General features: G+C 48.0%; 1 protein-coding gene across 4 annotated transcripts in view; it reads right to left on the bottom strand.

Annotated features, from left to right (window-relative positions):
• ST6GAL1 (ST6 beta-galactoside alpha-2,6-sialyltransferase 1) overlaps nucleotides 1-16,080 on the bottom strand; it is a 133,565-nt gene extending 117,485 nt beyond the window's left edge. For 3 of the 4 annotated variants that reach the window (XM_057739039.1, XM_057739038.1, XM_057739037.1), the window contains exons 1-2: nucleotides 15,843-16,080; nucleotides 15,275-15,466 (exon numbers count right to left, since the gene is read on the bottom strand). The gene's annotated coding sequence lies outside the window, so the exon portion shown is untranslated. Of the gene's footprint in view, nucleotides 1-7,764; nucleotides 7,808-15,274; nucleotides 15,467-15,842 lie in introns of those variants that run through there. The other variant, XM_057739041.1, reaches the window with a different exon arrangement.
• Nucleotides 16,081-17,547: the final 1,467 nt, after the last annotated feature.

Here is a 17,547-nt window from a genome sequence, read left to right as displayed (position 1 = left end):
GAGACTATCACAGGGAAAGGGGATAATGGGGCATCTTTGAAAGAAAAAAACAATCAAACACAAAAAAATGCTGCGATATTAAAAAGAGCAATCATTTCTTCATCACTAATCACGTGCTGCCGTAGGTGAAATCACTACATCGTACTCACACCAATGCGATGAGGCAAGAATGACGAACGTGGATTACAGATGAGAAACTGAGGGTCGAAGAAGGTAAGTTCCCAAGTTCACACAGCTAAGACGTGGCACATCTGGAATTAAACCGAAGTCTGTCTGGCTGCAAAGCCTATGATTTTTTCCCCAATATCAGGGCTCTCTGAGAAAGGGGACCCGACAGATGGTGACGGAGTTGCCTCCAAGCCCTCCCACTGTGAGTCCCCCAGACCAGCTGGGAGACAAGGGTGGGACCCTCCGAGCCCAGAAGCATTTCCCTGAGAGGCAGCTTTCAGGTCTCCTACCTACCTGTTATTTCCTCTCCTCCAAATCTACAGGCCAGAATAAGCCTGTACATTGTGTGTTCATGGTGTCGAGCAAAAAAGGAACCGCTACAAGCCCTCCAGCAGGAAGCATCTTCTGAGGATTTATTCCTGACGCCATCATGAATCACCCCTGCTCTCGCCCTGGGCCAGCATCCTCCCAACAGCATACAATTGACAAAGGTGATCCCTGGTCTGCTCAGATACAAGATGATTCAGCCTAACTGCTTTTGTCAGAGCTCCCTCACTGCCTTCCTCCCTCTCTCCCCTGGGACACACTCCTATGACCCTGGTTCCCAGCAGGATAAGAAAAAGAAGAGCAAGGTCCGGAACTTGACTCGCCACCAGGGCTCAGCTCCACGGATCAGCCCAGAGAGCGTTCCCTGTTTCACCTTGTTGCTTGTCTCTCACTTCCAAGGCCAGAAGTGACAGGTAGAAAAAGGACTGTTCGGTGGGGCAGAAAGGGCCACCAGAGCCCCGGCGTGTTCCTGCCATGTGCTCTCGCACCTTGGCTTTCCATAGAGAGCACCTGCACGTGCTCGCTGGTGGCTGACAGCATCCTGGTCTCAGCAGGTGGGTAGAGGCAGGGAGCATCAGGAAGGCTGAGCTCAGTCCACCAGGCCTCCTAAGGGTGGGGTGCTGTGCAGAGAACCCCCTCAGTGTTCCCACCATCAGGGGGATACTGTCTAACACAGCTAACTTCATATAACATAGTACGTACAGTGTAGGAGATGAAAGGTCTTCTCTTTTGCTTTGGGTGCTGTGAATTTGAAGGACTCATCCTGAGCTGAGGCTGAGCTAAAAGGCCTGTCTGGGCAGAGCAGAGACAAGTGAGGTGAGGCCGGAAGTGATCTCTTCGTCAGTAAGGAGTAGCTTGGCTCTCTCTAAAACCACCACCACCACCCGCCACACACACAACACACACACCAGGGCTTTTGGTCTCCCAGGAGAACACCAGGCCCCAGCCTAGACCTTGGAACAATCCGGATCCTTCCTGGAGCAAATGTAAGTTGCCTTGGGCCACTCTAGCCCAATGCCAAGGGCTGGCTGCCAGTCCGCCCGGAGGTGTTGCATCAGAGCCTAATTTCTCTGGGGCCAGGGTCCTGGCTTGTCCTCATCAGTATTCCTAGTACTCCTAAAGACTGCTCCAGAGTCCCCTGATGGCTCTGTCCTTCCTGTCCCTTTTCCAGACAACGAGCCTCTACCAGACAGACGTGGCAGGGGCCTGCTCACCTGGCAGCTCCAACATTCCTTCCTGCAGCCTGGCATGTCTGAAACACCCTCCTCTGCCCCATATAAATCACCAAGCTGTGGACAGCCACCCCAACTCCAGTCTCTGGCCCAGACTTTCCCAGCAACCCGGAAGGGAGGCAGGAGCACTGCCCTGACCCTGCAGTGGGAGAGCCAGACAGATGGCTTGCCTCCCTCCCTCCCCTCCCCCCAACCCCCCCAACATCCCCCCCCCCCACCCCACCTCCCACGGCAGCCCGCAGCTGTTTATCTGAGCCAGGAGAGCACAGCTTCTGGCTGTTGGACCACATTGTTTGTTGCAAGCCTGAGGGACGGTGTCTGTGAAGGTGGGCGTTTTCACAGACACTTGTGGGTGCTCTAGCAGATGTCTGTAAGTGCTCAGAAGAGCAGGGATGTGTCAGCAATAACAAGCCCTTCGGTGTGGCTCTTTTATACTTTCTTATCTTTCCACATCTGTGATCTCATTGGAAGATAAAAACAAATCTGGGGGGGGGGGGGCAGCACCAGCATCATTGCCCCCTTTCACAGATAAGGAAAGTAGAGTTCAACCTGAGCAGCCTGAGGCCGCAACGCAGCTGCACAGCAGAGTCTGAACCACAACTTAGGCTTCTCTATTTACCTAAAGACTTACTTATGAAATGTGCATGCAAAATATACAGATATGTCATGGGTTTGTACGTATGTAAATATATAAAACATCATTACCTGTAAAAATGTTTCAGTGCTCATTTGCATTTGCATATGTTACGTTTCACAAAAGTGGCTGATTTAGGTCTTCCGTGCCCTGCAGATCACAGCACAGGAGACAGACCGTGGGCTTTGGCGCACAGACGGCTCAGGGGAGTCAACAATTGTCTCACCAAGGAGCGACTTTGGGCAGATAAGTCTCTCAGCTTCAGTTTCCTCCTCAGCACAGTAGGAGGAATTGTGGGCATTCGGTAGGGCTGTTGGCAGCCTAGAGAGAGCTGCGTGTCACGCCTGGAGCGCCGTGGGCACTTGACAAACAGTAGCTACTCTTTCATTCATCCTTTGTTCTCTGACCACAACCGATTACCGATTACCGAGGGTCACCCAGCCAGGTCACCCAGCCAGGTATTTTCACTCCTCCCCGCGGCCTCCAGGCCAAGGATGCCCTGCCTCCCGTTCTCCACCCATAGCGGCTCTTCTCAACCTTCAACCTCCAGTTCAAAGGTATCTCCTTTGTGAAACCTTCTTCGTTGTCCTCGGGGCCCCAACACCCCAACTGTCAAATGATTTACAAAGTGTTTAGTTCTGCCTAGAGTCTGCTGTTCCCATAACTGACTCACCAGTCACCAACTTCTCCAAGAAAAGACAAGGTCTTTTTTTTTTTTTTTTTTTGGCCGCACTGTGCAGCACGCAAGATCTCAGTTCTCCAACCAGGGATAGGACCCGTGCCCCCTGCCGTGGAAGTGTGGCGTCTTAACCACTGGACCACCAGGGAAGTTCCAAAAGGCAAGGTCTTGTTCTTCTATTTGTATCTCCCACCCTCCTCCCCACACCCTGAGCATTAGTATTTAATGATGACTTGTAAGTTAACCTTAGTTGTTTGATTCAAATAAGACCAGCTCAGCAGGGGAGGGATAAATGAGGAATGTGGGATTAACACACACACTACTACACATAAAACAGATAAACAAGGTCCTACTGTATAGCGCAGGGAACTATATTCAATATCTTGTAATAACCTATAATGAAGAGAATCTGAAAAAGAATACATACATATATGTATAACTGAATCACTTTGCTGTACACCTTAGACACTGTAAATCAACTATAGTTCAAGTAAAAAAAGAAAAAGATTAAAGAAGTAAAAAACTGAAAAACAAAAACAAGACCAGCTCATTATTTTTTTAAATCAATCAATGCACAAAATTATACAGAGCTAAAAATCACCCAAGATCCAGGAAAAAAAAAATAGATTAATATCCTTTGTGGTATATCTCTACATTTACATTTGGACAGAAGTGTGGAGAATGGAAAAGAAGAATGAAAGAAGAATGGATGGGATTGTTTAAGAAAATAGCTGGGTTTTCTTTTTATTTTTTATTTAATTTTATATTAATTCCACAGAAAAGTAAAATAGAGGAAAAGCTGAGCTTTTAATAAATGTTTCTACATCAAAATAGATTATTTCTTTAAAGATCCCTCCAAGTTTTTCACTTCCTTAAAGATCCCTTCAAGTTTAAGAGAGAAAAAATTAATTGATTTATGATGTTGTGTTAGTTTCAGGTGTACAAAGTGATTCAGTTACACGTGTACATCTATTCATTCTTTTTTAGATTCCTTTCTCCAATAAAATTTTAAAAAATTAAAAAAATAAAGGGTTACAAAAATTAATTCAACGGTTGGAGCCATGACACTAACACCCTGCTCAGTGTGAGAAAGGGGAAGTTAGCACATAACTCCCTCACCCAGCTTTCCATTTCCATCACACTGCTTTTACTTCCTCCCAGTCTGTTCCTTAGCCCAAAGCCCAGCCATACCCAGGTTTTCTCTATCTAAGTGGATGAAGGCTTCACCTACTGACCTGTCACCACCTATTGCAAGGTGTACTTTTGACTACTCTTTTGCGTCATCAAGCAGGTTTTCCCAAGAAGGGCTCATAGGTGCTATACTCCCTGAGTCCTTATACAGCTGAGAACGGCTGCCTGCCTTACCCTTGTAGAGTGAGTTAATGGAGTGTAAAAGTCTTCAGTCACACGACGTTTCCCTTGGAACTCAGTAAATATTTCCCTTCCATGTTCTCAAGTTTTCCTTCTGCTGTAAATCAAGTCTGAGACCAACATGATTTTCTCCCTGGGGCAGAGATGGGTTGCTCCCAATATCCATCTTCCTCATCTTCCGTTCGGTAACAGAAGGCCTTCCCCCAATCTGAGTTTTAAGAGGGTCCACGGGCACCCAGCTGGAGATGTTCTCCCAGCCTCCTTTGCAGCCAGGCTTACCCCTGTGGCTACGTTTCAGTCAATGGAGCGTGAGAAGTGACCTGCCCCACTGCCCTTTTCAGGGACTATCTTTTCACAACCTTTAGGTCTCTGGTTTCCTCTGATTAGTTTCTTCACCCTTTTTCTCAGCATATACTGTGATTTCCCTCAAGCCTTCCCTCTCTGTTGGTAATTTAGTTTTCAGCGGATTCCACTTTGTTCCTTTATTAACTTTTCCTCGAATGATGTTGTTTGTATCCTCAATTTTTCCTTAGCTCCGTAATTGCCCTTTTTATTTCATTCTGTAGTTTCATCATCTTGTCTTTGAGCTCTCAATTGATGCGCTTTCAATAAACTTTATTTTGAATAAATAAATGAATGAATCCTCCTACTGCCTCTTCAGCCCAAGAGCCAACTCTAACCCAGCAATTATCTTGGAAGACAGGGAGAATAGGCCGTTTACCACTGAGTGAGACAGAAGAATATTACTCGCATGCCATGCCTTCCACCTTCCTGATCCTATGCATCCTTCAAGGGACAGCTCAAAGCCCACCTGTGGCACTCTTCCAGCCCACACAAGTTGCTCCCTCTCCAGCCTGCAAAGGGCTTCTCTGAACTAAAGGATGCACAGGTAATGCCTGGGCTACTTAATGAACTTGGACCTTTTGAGAAAGGGAATGAATCTTCTACACCTGGTTGGGCAATAAAGATTTTCTTTGAAGAGTTCTGGGCTACTGATTCTCTTAACGAAAAGGAGGACAAAAACTAGAAGAGCTTTTCTAGTTTTAGACTCTTCAAGACTCAGAAGAGGCCTTCAACGTCAGACTCACTAGTCCCAATTTAATTATAAGTTGGAGAACACCATGAGGCAGGTGGAGGAAGAGGATTCAGCAAGGGTATGATTTTTAAAAGATTAGTGGAGAGGGAACAAGCCCCTTAGTCTTCAAGGCAGAGCTTCTCAGCCCCCGCAGGCACTGCTGCAAGGGCTAAGCAGACCTACACTCAAGTTCGAGCGCCTCAACTCGCTTGCTGTCTGACTTTGAACAAGTCACCAAACCTCCTTCAGCCTTTGTTTCCTCACCTATTAAACAGAGATAATAATAGCATATGCCACCATAGGGAGGTTATGAAAATGATATTTGATGATGGGTGTAGTGGTTCCAGCTTCATCTCCCAGTACTTCCTGCCTCATGTGTTCCCCTGTGGCAACATTAACCTGCTAGTGGCTCCCCCGCACATGCAACAAGCCATTCTTCACCCTACACCTTCACTCCCACGCTTCCTATTCTCCTTCAAATGCTCTTTTCCCAGAGGCTAACAGCTACTGCCCTCTATAACCCAGCTTAGGTAGGTTACAGGTCCTCCAGAAAGCTTACCCAACTCGCTGTACCGTCTTCCCAACCACCGTGTACATCCAAACCATAATATTTGTCACATTATATTGTTATTAATCTCTGCATGTCCACCTCCAACTAAGCTCTTAAAGGAAGAGAACTGTGAGGCCATTCGGGTCTATGTTCTAAAAATGAGCATTGTGCATGGGCTGCAGCAGGCACCTAATGCTGAATGAATGGACAAAGCAAGGACTCTGAGAAAAGGGGAAGAGGCGGATACAGAAAGTTTGTTTGCCACTAACTTCTAAGGCCCCGCTAGTTACACTGCATGTGTATGTGCATATCTACAATGTGTGCTCTTTAGGTAGATACTCCCAATGCCTACACAACACCTGGCACACAACAGGCACTCAAATATTTAGTTAACAAAATAATGTTGAATAAACTTTACAAGAGAAGAAACGGTTCAAGAGCCTACAAGCACAGCTGCAAGATAAGCCCTTAACAATGCCAATATTGAATTCTATTTATCACCTAAAGGCATTGACGGTGGCCAAGCAATGGTAACCATTAATCCGTGGCTGTGCCTGCTACCAGTGTGTTTATTCCGGTTATAACCAGTTAATGAGTACGGATGCTTTAAAAGTCAGTTGGGGAAAAAAAAAAAAGGCAAATGGGGCTTGAGGAAAACACCTCTTACCAAAAAGGGGAAGAAGGAAATATATGGTGAATTCAAATGTCAAAGCGTCAAGCTATTCACACATGGTTGTCCCATGAGTTCTTTCATTCATCTGTTCTTAGGGGAATGGTAGAAAGCTTTCATCAGCCCCATAAGGAGAAATTCAACCAAGCTCCCAGTGAAACAAAAGGACGAGCACTTCTCAGCCCCAAAGGACTGGGAATGATTAGCAGTGGAAAAATCTGTAACATGTAGGGTGTAGGGAAAAGAGCTACACCCAATGCCAGCATCACTACTTAGCAGCAGTGGGTCTTGGGGTGGTTCTCTAGCCCTCTCTGAAGCTCAGCTTTCTCATCTGCAAAATGGAGCTGATGATACCAACACACCAAGGCTATGAGGACTGGATAAGGGAACAAACAGGGCCTCATCGAGGTCAGGAGCACAACAAAGCCCAGAAGATAGTAAACTTGCCAAGTTTCCCTCACTAAGACTTGGCTAAGACTTAAGTCCAAGAGGTTCTTCCTCATCTGCAGGAAAGTGACTAGCATTAAACATGGTGGGTGGGACTTTCTAGGTGGCGCAGTGGGTAAGAATCCACCTGCCAATGCAGGGGACACGGGTTCGATCCCTGCCCCAGGAAGATACCACATGCCGCGGAGCAACTAAGCCCGTGTGCCACAACTATTGAGCCTGCGCTCTAGAGCCCGTGAGCCACAATTATTGAGCCCATGTGCTGCAACTACTGAAACCCACGCGCCTAGAGCCCGTGCTCTGCAACGAGAGGCCACTGCAATGAGAAGCCCACGCATGACAATGAAGAGTAGCCCCCACTCGCCGCAACTAGAGGAAGCCTGTGTGCAGCAATGAAGACCCAACACAGCTGATAAAATTAATTAATTAATTAATTAATTTAAAAAAAAAAACATTGTGGGTGCTTCAACTCCAGCTCAGAGGACCTTTAAGAGGTTGCAAAGGGTAGAGTGTTCCTAAAATTAAAGCTGAATGACGTCTCAGTGCTGTGCTAGAAAAACTAGGAGATGGATGCAAACTTAGAAAGACTGTAATAAAAAAAAAAAATTTACAATCATCCTCCCGGGACATGTAGTTCTTTTCTGGTTGCCAGATTTCCCGGTCATCTAAAGTGTATGGGATATATTTATTTCTGTGGAAATAATTTATGAATATAAAGTCAAGCAGAGCTGAAGCCAAGGACAAAACAGGAAGAGGGTTGCCAAGATCCAGGGGAAACAATGGTCTAAGTCTCCTTTGAAGGCTTCCATTTTAATCTACCTTGTTCGAGCAGGGGAAAAAGCTCCAGTCATATTGTCCGTAACTCGTTCCACCCCCTCAGTCCTATTTTGCATCTTTCTGCTTCTTGATCAACAGTCATAGACTCTCAGAATTGGAAGGGGCCTTGCCAGGCTTTTAGGTCAATCTCTCTGAAAAGCAGGAATCCTCTGATGGCCAACAAGGTCACGTGTGACTCTTGCTTAGATACTCGCTTGGCAGGGAGTTCACTGCCTTGTGACCTAGCCTGTTCCCTGGTTGGGCAGTTCTGCTGAATAAGTGCTTCCTTATCTGCCATTCTGCAAGTCTGTATTGGTTTTCCTCTCCCCAGCAGCCACACAGTGTAACTCTAATCATTCTTCCACATGAAGAAAGTATCTCATTTAATCTCCTGCAGGCTAGAACATCCCAGTTTCCATGTTTATTCTACCTCCAAAATGATGTCCTAAACCTCTGTCTTCCAAGTAAGCCTAGTTCTGGATGTGTTTCACTTTATCATGATCTGTACAGGACCCAGGGAAACACCACATCCCAGATGGGTCTGAACAACAAGGTAGAGTACAACTGACACAGAGCCTCCTCCAGAACCTTATATCAATTCCCCCTCTTCTTCGCTTCTCTCTCCTCCCTCCCATCACTCAAGTTCCAGTCCTCCCACCAGATGCCACTGACCCTGGGAAGAGAAACAAATGTGGAAGAGCCAGGGATGGTGGAATGAGGAGGAGAAGGTGATGACGCAGTTCAATTTCTTGCACTTGCAGCCTAGGGCACCCAACCAGGCAGGCCATCTCCAAAAATAACCTTCTATCCAAACAGGTGCTCTTAGTAGCTTCCCAGGAGCCCTTCATTCCAGCTTTCCAGGGTGTGGTTCTCAGTGTCCCTGTGCCCATTCTCTAGTCAAACTTTCCAGAGCTTGATAGACTGAATTCATTTAACCATGACATTTACAACCAGCGTTCCATATGTCCAAGGTCTAAACACACTTAGAAATATATTTTTATGGAAATAGACAAATATCCATCAACAGAAGACTGGTTACATAAACACATCCATGATATAGGATGTGATGCAGCTATGAAAAAATAATCTGTATGTGCTGATAGGGAAAGACCTCCAATACATATAGTAAAGTGAAAAGGGCAAGTTTGTAAAGTTTCAGTTACAATGTAATCCATTTACTGAGTTTTTAAAGTGTATCTGCATATAACCATGAATATATATACATGTACATCCAAAGGGGGCTGAAGGACCCACAACAAACTTCAAGCAGTGGTCACTTTGCAGAGAAGTGGGATTGGGGGAAATGACAGAAGGTAAGGGGGTTAATTTTTCACCCTATTTGAACATTCTAAAAGAAAACATATTTGTTATTTGTGTGAAGAAGCCCCTAACTTTATGTATAGTTCCCCCTTTTTATACCTGGTCCCCATTTGACGATGTCAGAGCTGGAAGGGGCCTAGAGAGCCGGAGTTGAATCCCTGTGGTGGCATGCCCAGGGTGGCATGTGTCTTGCCTAAGGCCACACAGCGGGCTCGAGCTGGAGACCGCAAGTCCCAGTGCAGGCCTGGACATAATGGGAGTCCTGGTGGCTTAAAGAGAGGACTTTAATTTAATCACTAAATCAAATCCATTTTTCCTTTTAATTGAGTCAAAAATTCCTACTTGGGAGCAACAGTGAGTTAGGAGACACCAAGACTCAACAAAATTGGAGGGGAAAGGGGAGCCCGGTGCCTTCCCATGGAGGAAAAGAGGCATCAGAGGAGATTTGTTTCTCAGGCACAGCTGGCAGGGCCCTCCCTACCTTCTCTGGGCTTCCTTGCCCTCATCCATAAATCAGAGGGAAGGGGTTGAGTGAAAGGTGGCAGATTCGCAAGCAATGATCTGAGCAATGATCACATCTTCAGAACGAGACAGGCAGCAACTCTACTGGAAGGCACCCTGGTACCGTCAGGTCATCAGTCTATGACCTTCATTCCACATGGAAACTTTGCCTCTCGGGGAGGGAAGGCTGGGTTCAGCTCTGATTCAGGGCCAACTAATACTGAGCTTCTTGGACTGTCACATGGATTACCTCATTTGCTACTCACCAAATTTTTATAAATGTGTTCAAAGAGATTCAGAAGCCACTTGCCAAAAGCATACAACTGGTAAAGGGTGGGGCCCTTATGCAAAATCAGGTCTCCTGATTCTAAATTCAGTGCTCCTTTTACCCCATCTCTTCGGGACACAGGACATGGCAGGAAAATCACTTGAGCAGTAAAACTTAAGTTTTACTGGCACTTTCTCTCTCTCTCTCTCTCTCTCTCTCTCACATACACACACACACACAGACACACAAGGTTCCATATATAACAGTGACAGCAGACACAGGCTCCAAGAGCAGCACGACCCAATGCCTAAAATATGAATCATGCAACTCAGTGAAATATTTATGGCTGAGCTGAAAAGACGTCTGGGATGTACTTCCAAGTCATGTGGGATGGCGTGTAGGGTTACAGACCAGCCATGAGTTTTGATCATTGCTGAAGGTAAATTTGATCATTGCTGAAGGTAAATGGGGGGAGGAGAGTAGCTACACCCTTCTTTCTACTTTTGTGTGTTTGAAATTTTCCATAAGAAGACTTTTGTAACGCACCGTGCAAGGGGTCATTTCTCTCTCAATTTGTCACCTGGTAGGAGGTGCCACTTTAATTAACTTTCTGCCTGCTTTCATGGTAAGAAAAAACATGAGGACCAAAAGTTTCTGCAGCCTGTGAAAATCCCAACTATAACAACAACAGCTATCACTTACGGAGTGCTTCCTGTGAACGTGGCACTGTCCCGGACCCTTTAACTATGATTTCATTTCATCTTTACAATGGTCCAGGGAGGTAAAGGTTGTCATGCCCATTTTACAGAGAAGGAAATTGAAGCTTCATGAGCTTAAGAAGCTTGTCAAAGTCTATACTGGTGATAACTGGTGAACAAAAATTCAAATCCCGAATTACTTATGCTCTTAATTTCTACTGTTCCCACAATACATAAGACTTAGGTCCTTTAAGACTTTATATGTAACTGGGACTAAGTCTACTAAGTTGTTACAAGTGATCATACCCTTTAAAGTATGACCTAGTAATTCCAACTGTAGGATTGTATCCTGTGGAGATTATCTGGAATATGCACAGAGATTTATTCACAAACATTGATCATGGTGTCAATGACAACAGCCAAGAATTAGAAGTAGTTTGACAGGCCCACCGTGGCCCTTGTCCAGGAAGCCTTCCCCACGGCTCCTGTCTGGGGTGGTGCCCCTGCTCTGCATTCCCAGGGCACCCTGCTCTAGTCTTTTGTTACCTCACCTCCTTCAATGACCATGAACTCTTATACAGTTTTGGTTTACAGTGGGCACTCCAAGATACAAGACATGAATCAATAAATGACGCTGGAGTTGCTTATTTTAACACATACAGAAACTGAAAACCAGGATGTTAAATTGTCACAAGGGCAGGACTAGAACCCAAGGCCACAGGCAGGGCCGTTCTCTCTCCATTAGACTTTAGGCTTCCTCTAACATGAAATATATATATATATATTTTTAAATGGTATCTGGATGCTTGAGGCACTGTTGGGAAAGGGGAAAGAAGTTAGACTCCTTCCTCTACGGGCCTTCACTGAAATGATCACTGGAGTGATCAGATCCCATGGAACCATGTGACCTTGGAGGTGCTGATATGGTGATGAACGAAGAAAAGGCTCAGCTTTAATGCGGATAAAAGCTGTGACGTGGGTACATGAAAAGGTTAAGGAAGAAAGCCAAGAGTAACTGTGCTTACAGTATGTTCTCTGCCATTTAGAGAAAACAAATCCACTGGGAAAAAAAAGAAACAGACAAAAAGGAAATTTGCCAAATGTTAACAGTGGTTGCCTTTGAATAACGGAATTTTCTTTCTATTTCTCTATACTTTTTTGTACTTTCCAAATTGTCCTTAATGGGTGTGCTATGTTTTTATACTCAGAATGATAAACAAAAGTTAAATTGCCAAATTGATTCTAAAGGCTAACCTGACCCTTTCAGTAATGACTTAGTCACTCCAGTATTTAAATGTGATAACTGCATTGCTTACCACGTTACTGTTACATACACAGCTATAAAAAGTACGTCTATCCAAGTCAATACATGCAGTATACATGCAGACAAGCAAGAAAAAAAATGTATTTTTTCCCCAATTCAGTTCCTACTGAATAAGTCACTGATACCAAGTCTAAGCAAAGTCTCAGGACCCTGATGTTCCAGAAGATTACTGCAAATTTCATTAATGAATTATTCCTGTCACTTTTTCATGCAACCATATCCTCAGGCTTATAGAGATCCACATTCTCTTTGAAGCTTGCCCTCTTCCACTCTCTCATTGACCACCTGCTCTTGGTTTAACTCATGAAGAAAAGGGACGACACCGCTGCCACAGAGGTCAGTTTTGAGATAAATTAGATCTATTTTCTGTGGGCTTCTGAGGGCAATTTCTGAGGGGAGATCCAAATGTGTTCCAAGCAAGGGTGGTGGGGCAACGACTGGGTCTGGTTCTTTGTAACCCCAGGCCCAGCATAGGAACCAACCCCCACTCCCACCTGCCTGCCTGGAGTGAAGGAATGGAATGACTTTAGACTGCACTCACCTGAGTATGAAATTTCTCGGTTTGCTTTTGCTGTTGTAGTTTTGTCTTTTTGCTAGGTTTATTTACCTTAGAGTCACACACACTTCACAACCACCCAAAGGCCCTTTTTACAGTCTGGCAGACATTCACCCCGGTTTGTGACTAGGCTGGGTCTCCTCATTTGAGCACAGAGCGTACCCAATGGGGTTATTCTCCCACCATCATACTCTACCACTAAAAAGCTGGTGAGCACCCAACACTGCCAAGAAGTCCAGTCAGGTGTAAGCATGGGTCACGTGACTTAATACCCACCACACTCACAAGAGATGCATACATGTTCTTCCCCTTACATTATACAATGTGGATGCAACAAGCTGGTCCTCAAGGAGCATGGGAGAAGAGGGTTGACCCAAACACCATCCTCTGGGCCTAAGGGCCGAGCAGCTTCCACCGCACCTGAACAGCCTCTGCAGAGACTGGGCAGGAGGGACTCTCATTGTACAAAGAAGGACACTGGAGCCCAAGAAGTCAAGTAGCACAAAGAGCTAAGTCAGGTCTCTCTTCTGACTTCTTGCCGCCTTTTGTTTTATGATCACACTTTACAGTAGCTCCCTACTGGGGAAGCAAGAGGCAGAGGAGCTGAGGGCAACAATAAAGTGAACCAGTTAGTAAACACTAAAGAAAACCGATCCCCAATTATAACTACCAATTAATACACCTCACCAGATCTACCATCAGGATCCAGGGCTTGTTTAATAACCAAAACCTATTTAAGTCCTTAAGGAATTCATTCTCTGACTTAAAGGTATTGTTGTAACAACCATCATAACTCTGACTTTACTCTGGGGTACCAACAAAAACTCATTTGATGCAATAGTCTCCCTTCCACGCAAAGAGACACTAAAAGGAGACATCTTGCTGTGTGTCCTTAGGCAAGTAATTTCTCCTCTCTGAGCTTCAGTTTTTCCATTTAGAAAAACTGGCCAGATGATTCCGTAAGTTCCTTCCAGGCTGAGAGTCCTGATGAGAAGTGTACTCAAGTGCCAAGTGGAATTACCACAAACACGAAACACCCTGGAAACCCTAAGAAAAGAAGCAGGTGTAGTTAGGAGATAAGAGGGACAGGGTGAAACAGCATGTTAGCTTTGGAGAAACCCGGATTCAAAGTGTTTTCTTTGGTTTTCCAACTTTTCCTCTGCCAAATACAAAAATAAGTAGCTACTTCCGTGGGACTCTCGTTTTTTTTTTAAATTTAATTAAATAAAATCAATGAAAACAACGCTTTGTTCTCCCACAGGTGGCTCAGGAGTAGCGCCCTAGGAGACTCTTTCTGGCATGCTTATGCCCAAACAAAGGCCTCCTGGCACAGGGATGAGAGGCAAAACATCTAAGTCTCCACAACTGGCCGGGGCTCCGAGTTGAGGGGAAGGGGCAGCCAGAAGAGAAAACTAATGAGGCTTATGAAAGGCTACAAGGAGAGTAAGGAATTACTAAATCTCTCTCTTCTCAAATGGATAAAGAACGCTTGAAAGGGATAAGAGAAGGGCACAGCTTTCAATCTGAATTACATTCTTTGTTAACTTGATTCTGCCTAAGGCTACTGCCTTTTCAGCCAGCCACAGAATCCCGATTCTGCCTTTAGTGGCTGGCATGGCAGGGTGCGGAGTGGCAGCTGGGAGACCCAGGCTCAAGTCCTCCCTAAGTGGCCGATTTCACTTGGTTTAAACTTGGACAAGGAGCTGAAGTCTCCGGGCCTCCGTTTCCCGGCCTGTAAAATAAGAGGGTTCACTGGATGCCCTCTGGACTCCCCCAAAACCGCAGCGCAGGGCTGGAGGTACGCCAGCTTCCCCCCCTCCTCCCCCCAAGGGACAGGTTAATCTCCAGAGCTGCCGGCCCAGGTGAAGTTGCAGCCCGACCGCTCAGCAAGCACACAGGCGGCGGTGCCTCGGCTCCCACACACAGCACCCACTCCTACATCCTGACGGGCTTCCTTCTGCACCATCACCTACCAGGCCAAGGCATTCCCCCCGCTCCCCCCCCCCCCCCAAACGCACCCCAATCAACCGTTTCACTGCTGCCTGAACAGGTCTGATGAACTAATACCTGCAAAGCTGAGCCGAGCATACGTGGGCAAAGAAAAAGCAAAACAAACAAGAGGCCTCTCTTTCCGGACCTCGGAATTTCTCTCAAATAAACTCGGATAGAACTGAAAGTAATAGTGTCCCCACCTAGAACAAGAGGCCTCGGCTGGCCTTGCTTGTAAAAACACACTACCAGCCAAAAGGGGCCAACGCCACCGGGGCTGGCTAGACGCAGGGACCTACAATGGCAAAGCGCAAGCGAAACCCAGGACTGCGCGGGGCGCCCTTTAAATCGCACTGTCTTTCTGCAGACTGGGGAGGCGCTCGCTGTCCCCAGCAGAGGCCGGACAATGGTGCGCTAGACACGGTCTTTTTTGGTTTTTTGGTTTTTTGGAGGGGTACCCGCAGACTCTTAACCCCCGTCTCTAAGAAACCACCGTAAGGTGGAAGTGAGGGGTGGTCTGGGTCCTCTCAAGTCATGCATCACGGCCGGGGACACACTCATGGCCTGGAGTAATTTTTTGTGGCTTCCTTCTCATTTCGCGTTTCCCTTTTTTTCAGCCTGGCAGTTTGGCCTGATAACCAAGTGGTACCTTTTAAACGTGCCTGTCGTCCTCCTCCAGCAAGTGGCGCCCCGAGCGCCGCTCCCTCCCCGGCAGCTGAGACAATGGCCGGTTCTGCAGGGCGGCTCCTAAGGGCTGGCGGCGCGCCGGGCTCCCAGGACGCACGTGCGTTTGTTGTGATACCTGTGCCCTCTCCCCCGCCGCGGGCCTCGGTTTCTCCGTCTGTAAATCCAGCAGGCGAGATTATGAAGGCATGTGGACTCTGCAGGGCATCCCGCTCCCAAGTTGACGGTGCAGGGGAGAAAGCGGGGTTCCCCGGGCCGCGCGCACGTGGGTTTGTTGTGGGTCCGCAGGCTCGCGGAGCCGGGGAGAGGCCAGGGCGGCCCCTCGGCCCGGATTAAGCCACAGACACCCGCGGCCAAACGCCGGCGGGTCCGCGCGGCGAAGGCGGCGGAGGGGTGCTGGACACCGATCCCCTGCGCACTCGGCGCGCCCGGGGCCCGCCGCTCCGCTCGGCTCCGCTCCCCTCCTGCGTCCCTTCGCTCCGCCCGTCCCGGGGGTCTCCGGCCGCGCCGCCGCCCGCCGCACCCCTACTCACTCGCCGCACTCTCGGCCGCCCCGCCGGCTCTGCGCCCCAGCACGCCGGCAGCGGGCTCCCTTTGTTAGCGCCGGGCAGTGCCCCGGCGTCTTCCCCAGCCCGGCCCTGCGCAGGACTCGCCTCCCCCGGATGCCGCCGGACTCCGCGCTCAGCGGCGGCCGGAGAGCCCGGGAGCTGGGAGACCCACGCGAGAGTCCCTGAAGGCGGGTCTGCTGGGGAGGAGAGGGGGGACAGGGGATGGTGGGTGGCGGGGACGCGGGAAGGAGGAAGAAGAGTGCGGCGAAGGGGCGGGGGGAGACCAGCAGTCTCCGTTATGCAAATAGTCGGGAACGGGGTGGGTCCGCTCGCCACACCGTGCCCCTAACCCGCCCAGCCCTCCGGAGGTTGCTAGTGAGAGAGCCTTGGGACTAGGGGTGCCTAGTTAGGTGATGCACCTAACCCCCAAGTGATGCTGGGGTCCTGCTTCATTACCCCCACCCAAGGGCGGGCCCAGGGCCGAGGGGGAGGGGCGACGCCTAGTGGGAAGGTCCCCAAATGCTGGCTGTGCCCTAGCCCCACAGGTCCAGGAGGGTTGAATCCAGCACTCTTCTAGCAAGCAGGGACTATAAATCCTGCCTCTGCTACTGAGTGGCTGCATGACCCTGAGCACGTCCCTGAACCTCTCTGAAGCTTCGAATTCTTCTTATGTGGAATATGAAACAAAATCTATTTCGCAGGGTATGGCAAGAACTTCCCACACAGTGCAGATACAGAAGGGAAGCCAGGTCGACGAGTCCCTAGCCATGGAGATTTCCATGCCAAGCTGTCTGCAGGCTGGTGGGCAGGAGGCCTCAGGTAGGGTGGAAAAGGGAGTGAGGTTCCTTCCTACACTGGGGCTGGGCTGGGGCTGATGGGAGAAGGCTAGAGGAAACCACTTGTTGAGCAAGCGTCATCGCTGAACACTGATCATCCCTGGTGGCACTGGGTACCACTTCCCTAAGATAGAAAACCACCCTGTAGGAGGGCTGGAGGTCACCTTTGGCCACCACTGCAGTCCCTGTAGAAAAGATGTGACTACCAGAGGCAATAATCATCTCCCGAAGGTCTATGGAGGGCCCAGTTGGCGCTCGGCTCTGTACTTACAGGGAAGGAGTGTGGTGGGGGAGGGGAGACAAGGAAAGTGCATGGTAGTCTGGGTCCTCTGGGAACAAGAAGTCTTATACACACCAGAGTGCTTGAAGCCCAGGCCCAGAACTTTCTCTCCAAATTGAGTTGTCCTCTTCTCACCACCATCCTGGGAAACGGGAGGTGGCATCCTCATCTCATCCGCAGCATCCTTCTTCCAAACACTGCTTCCCCCCACCCCAGATCCTGCTGTCACTGCCGGCCCTTCCCAGCTGCTGAGGATGCACTATTGCTCAGTGCAAAGAGCTCCAGTTAGAGAGGGTGACAAGCAGAGTGAATTCAAATATCTGTGACCAACAGCTACACATTCTTGTGTAAGCTCCTCTGTCTGTTTATGTCTGGTGTTGAGAAGGTGCTCATCACAGGAAAATATATGAGTTAATGCATGGAAACAGACAAACTCTTAAGACTATTTCTGGGAGGGTGCTACCTTGACTTTATTCTGAGAAAACTGGAAACAAGCTTTTGTGCAGCGGCATGATATACCTCTCTGCGTAAACTGATTTCTCTGGCACTGAGCAACCTGGAAAATGGATGGCAG

This window comes from Hippopotamus amphibius, chromosome 6 (genome assembly GCF_030028045.1).
Source record: "Hippopotamus amphibius kiboko isolate mHipAmp2 chromosome 6, mHipAmp2.hap2, whole genome shotgun sequence".
Classification (NCBI taxonomy): Eukaryota; Metazoa; Chordata; class Mammalia; order Artiodactyla; family Hippopotamidae; genus Hippopotamus; species Hippopotamus amphibius.
Note: the sequence above shows the minus strand (reverse complement) of the source record. Positions and strands in the feature narration are given on the sequence as shown.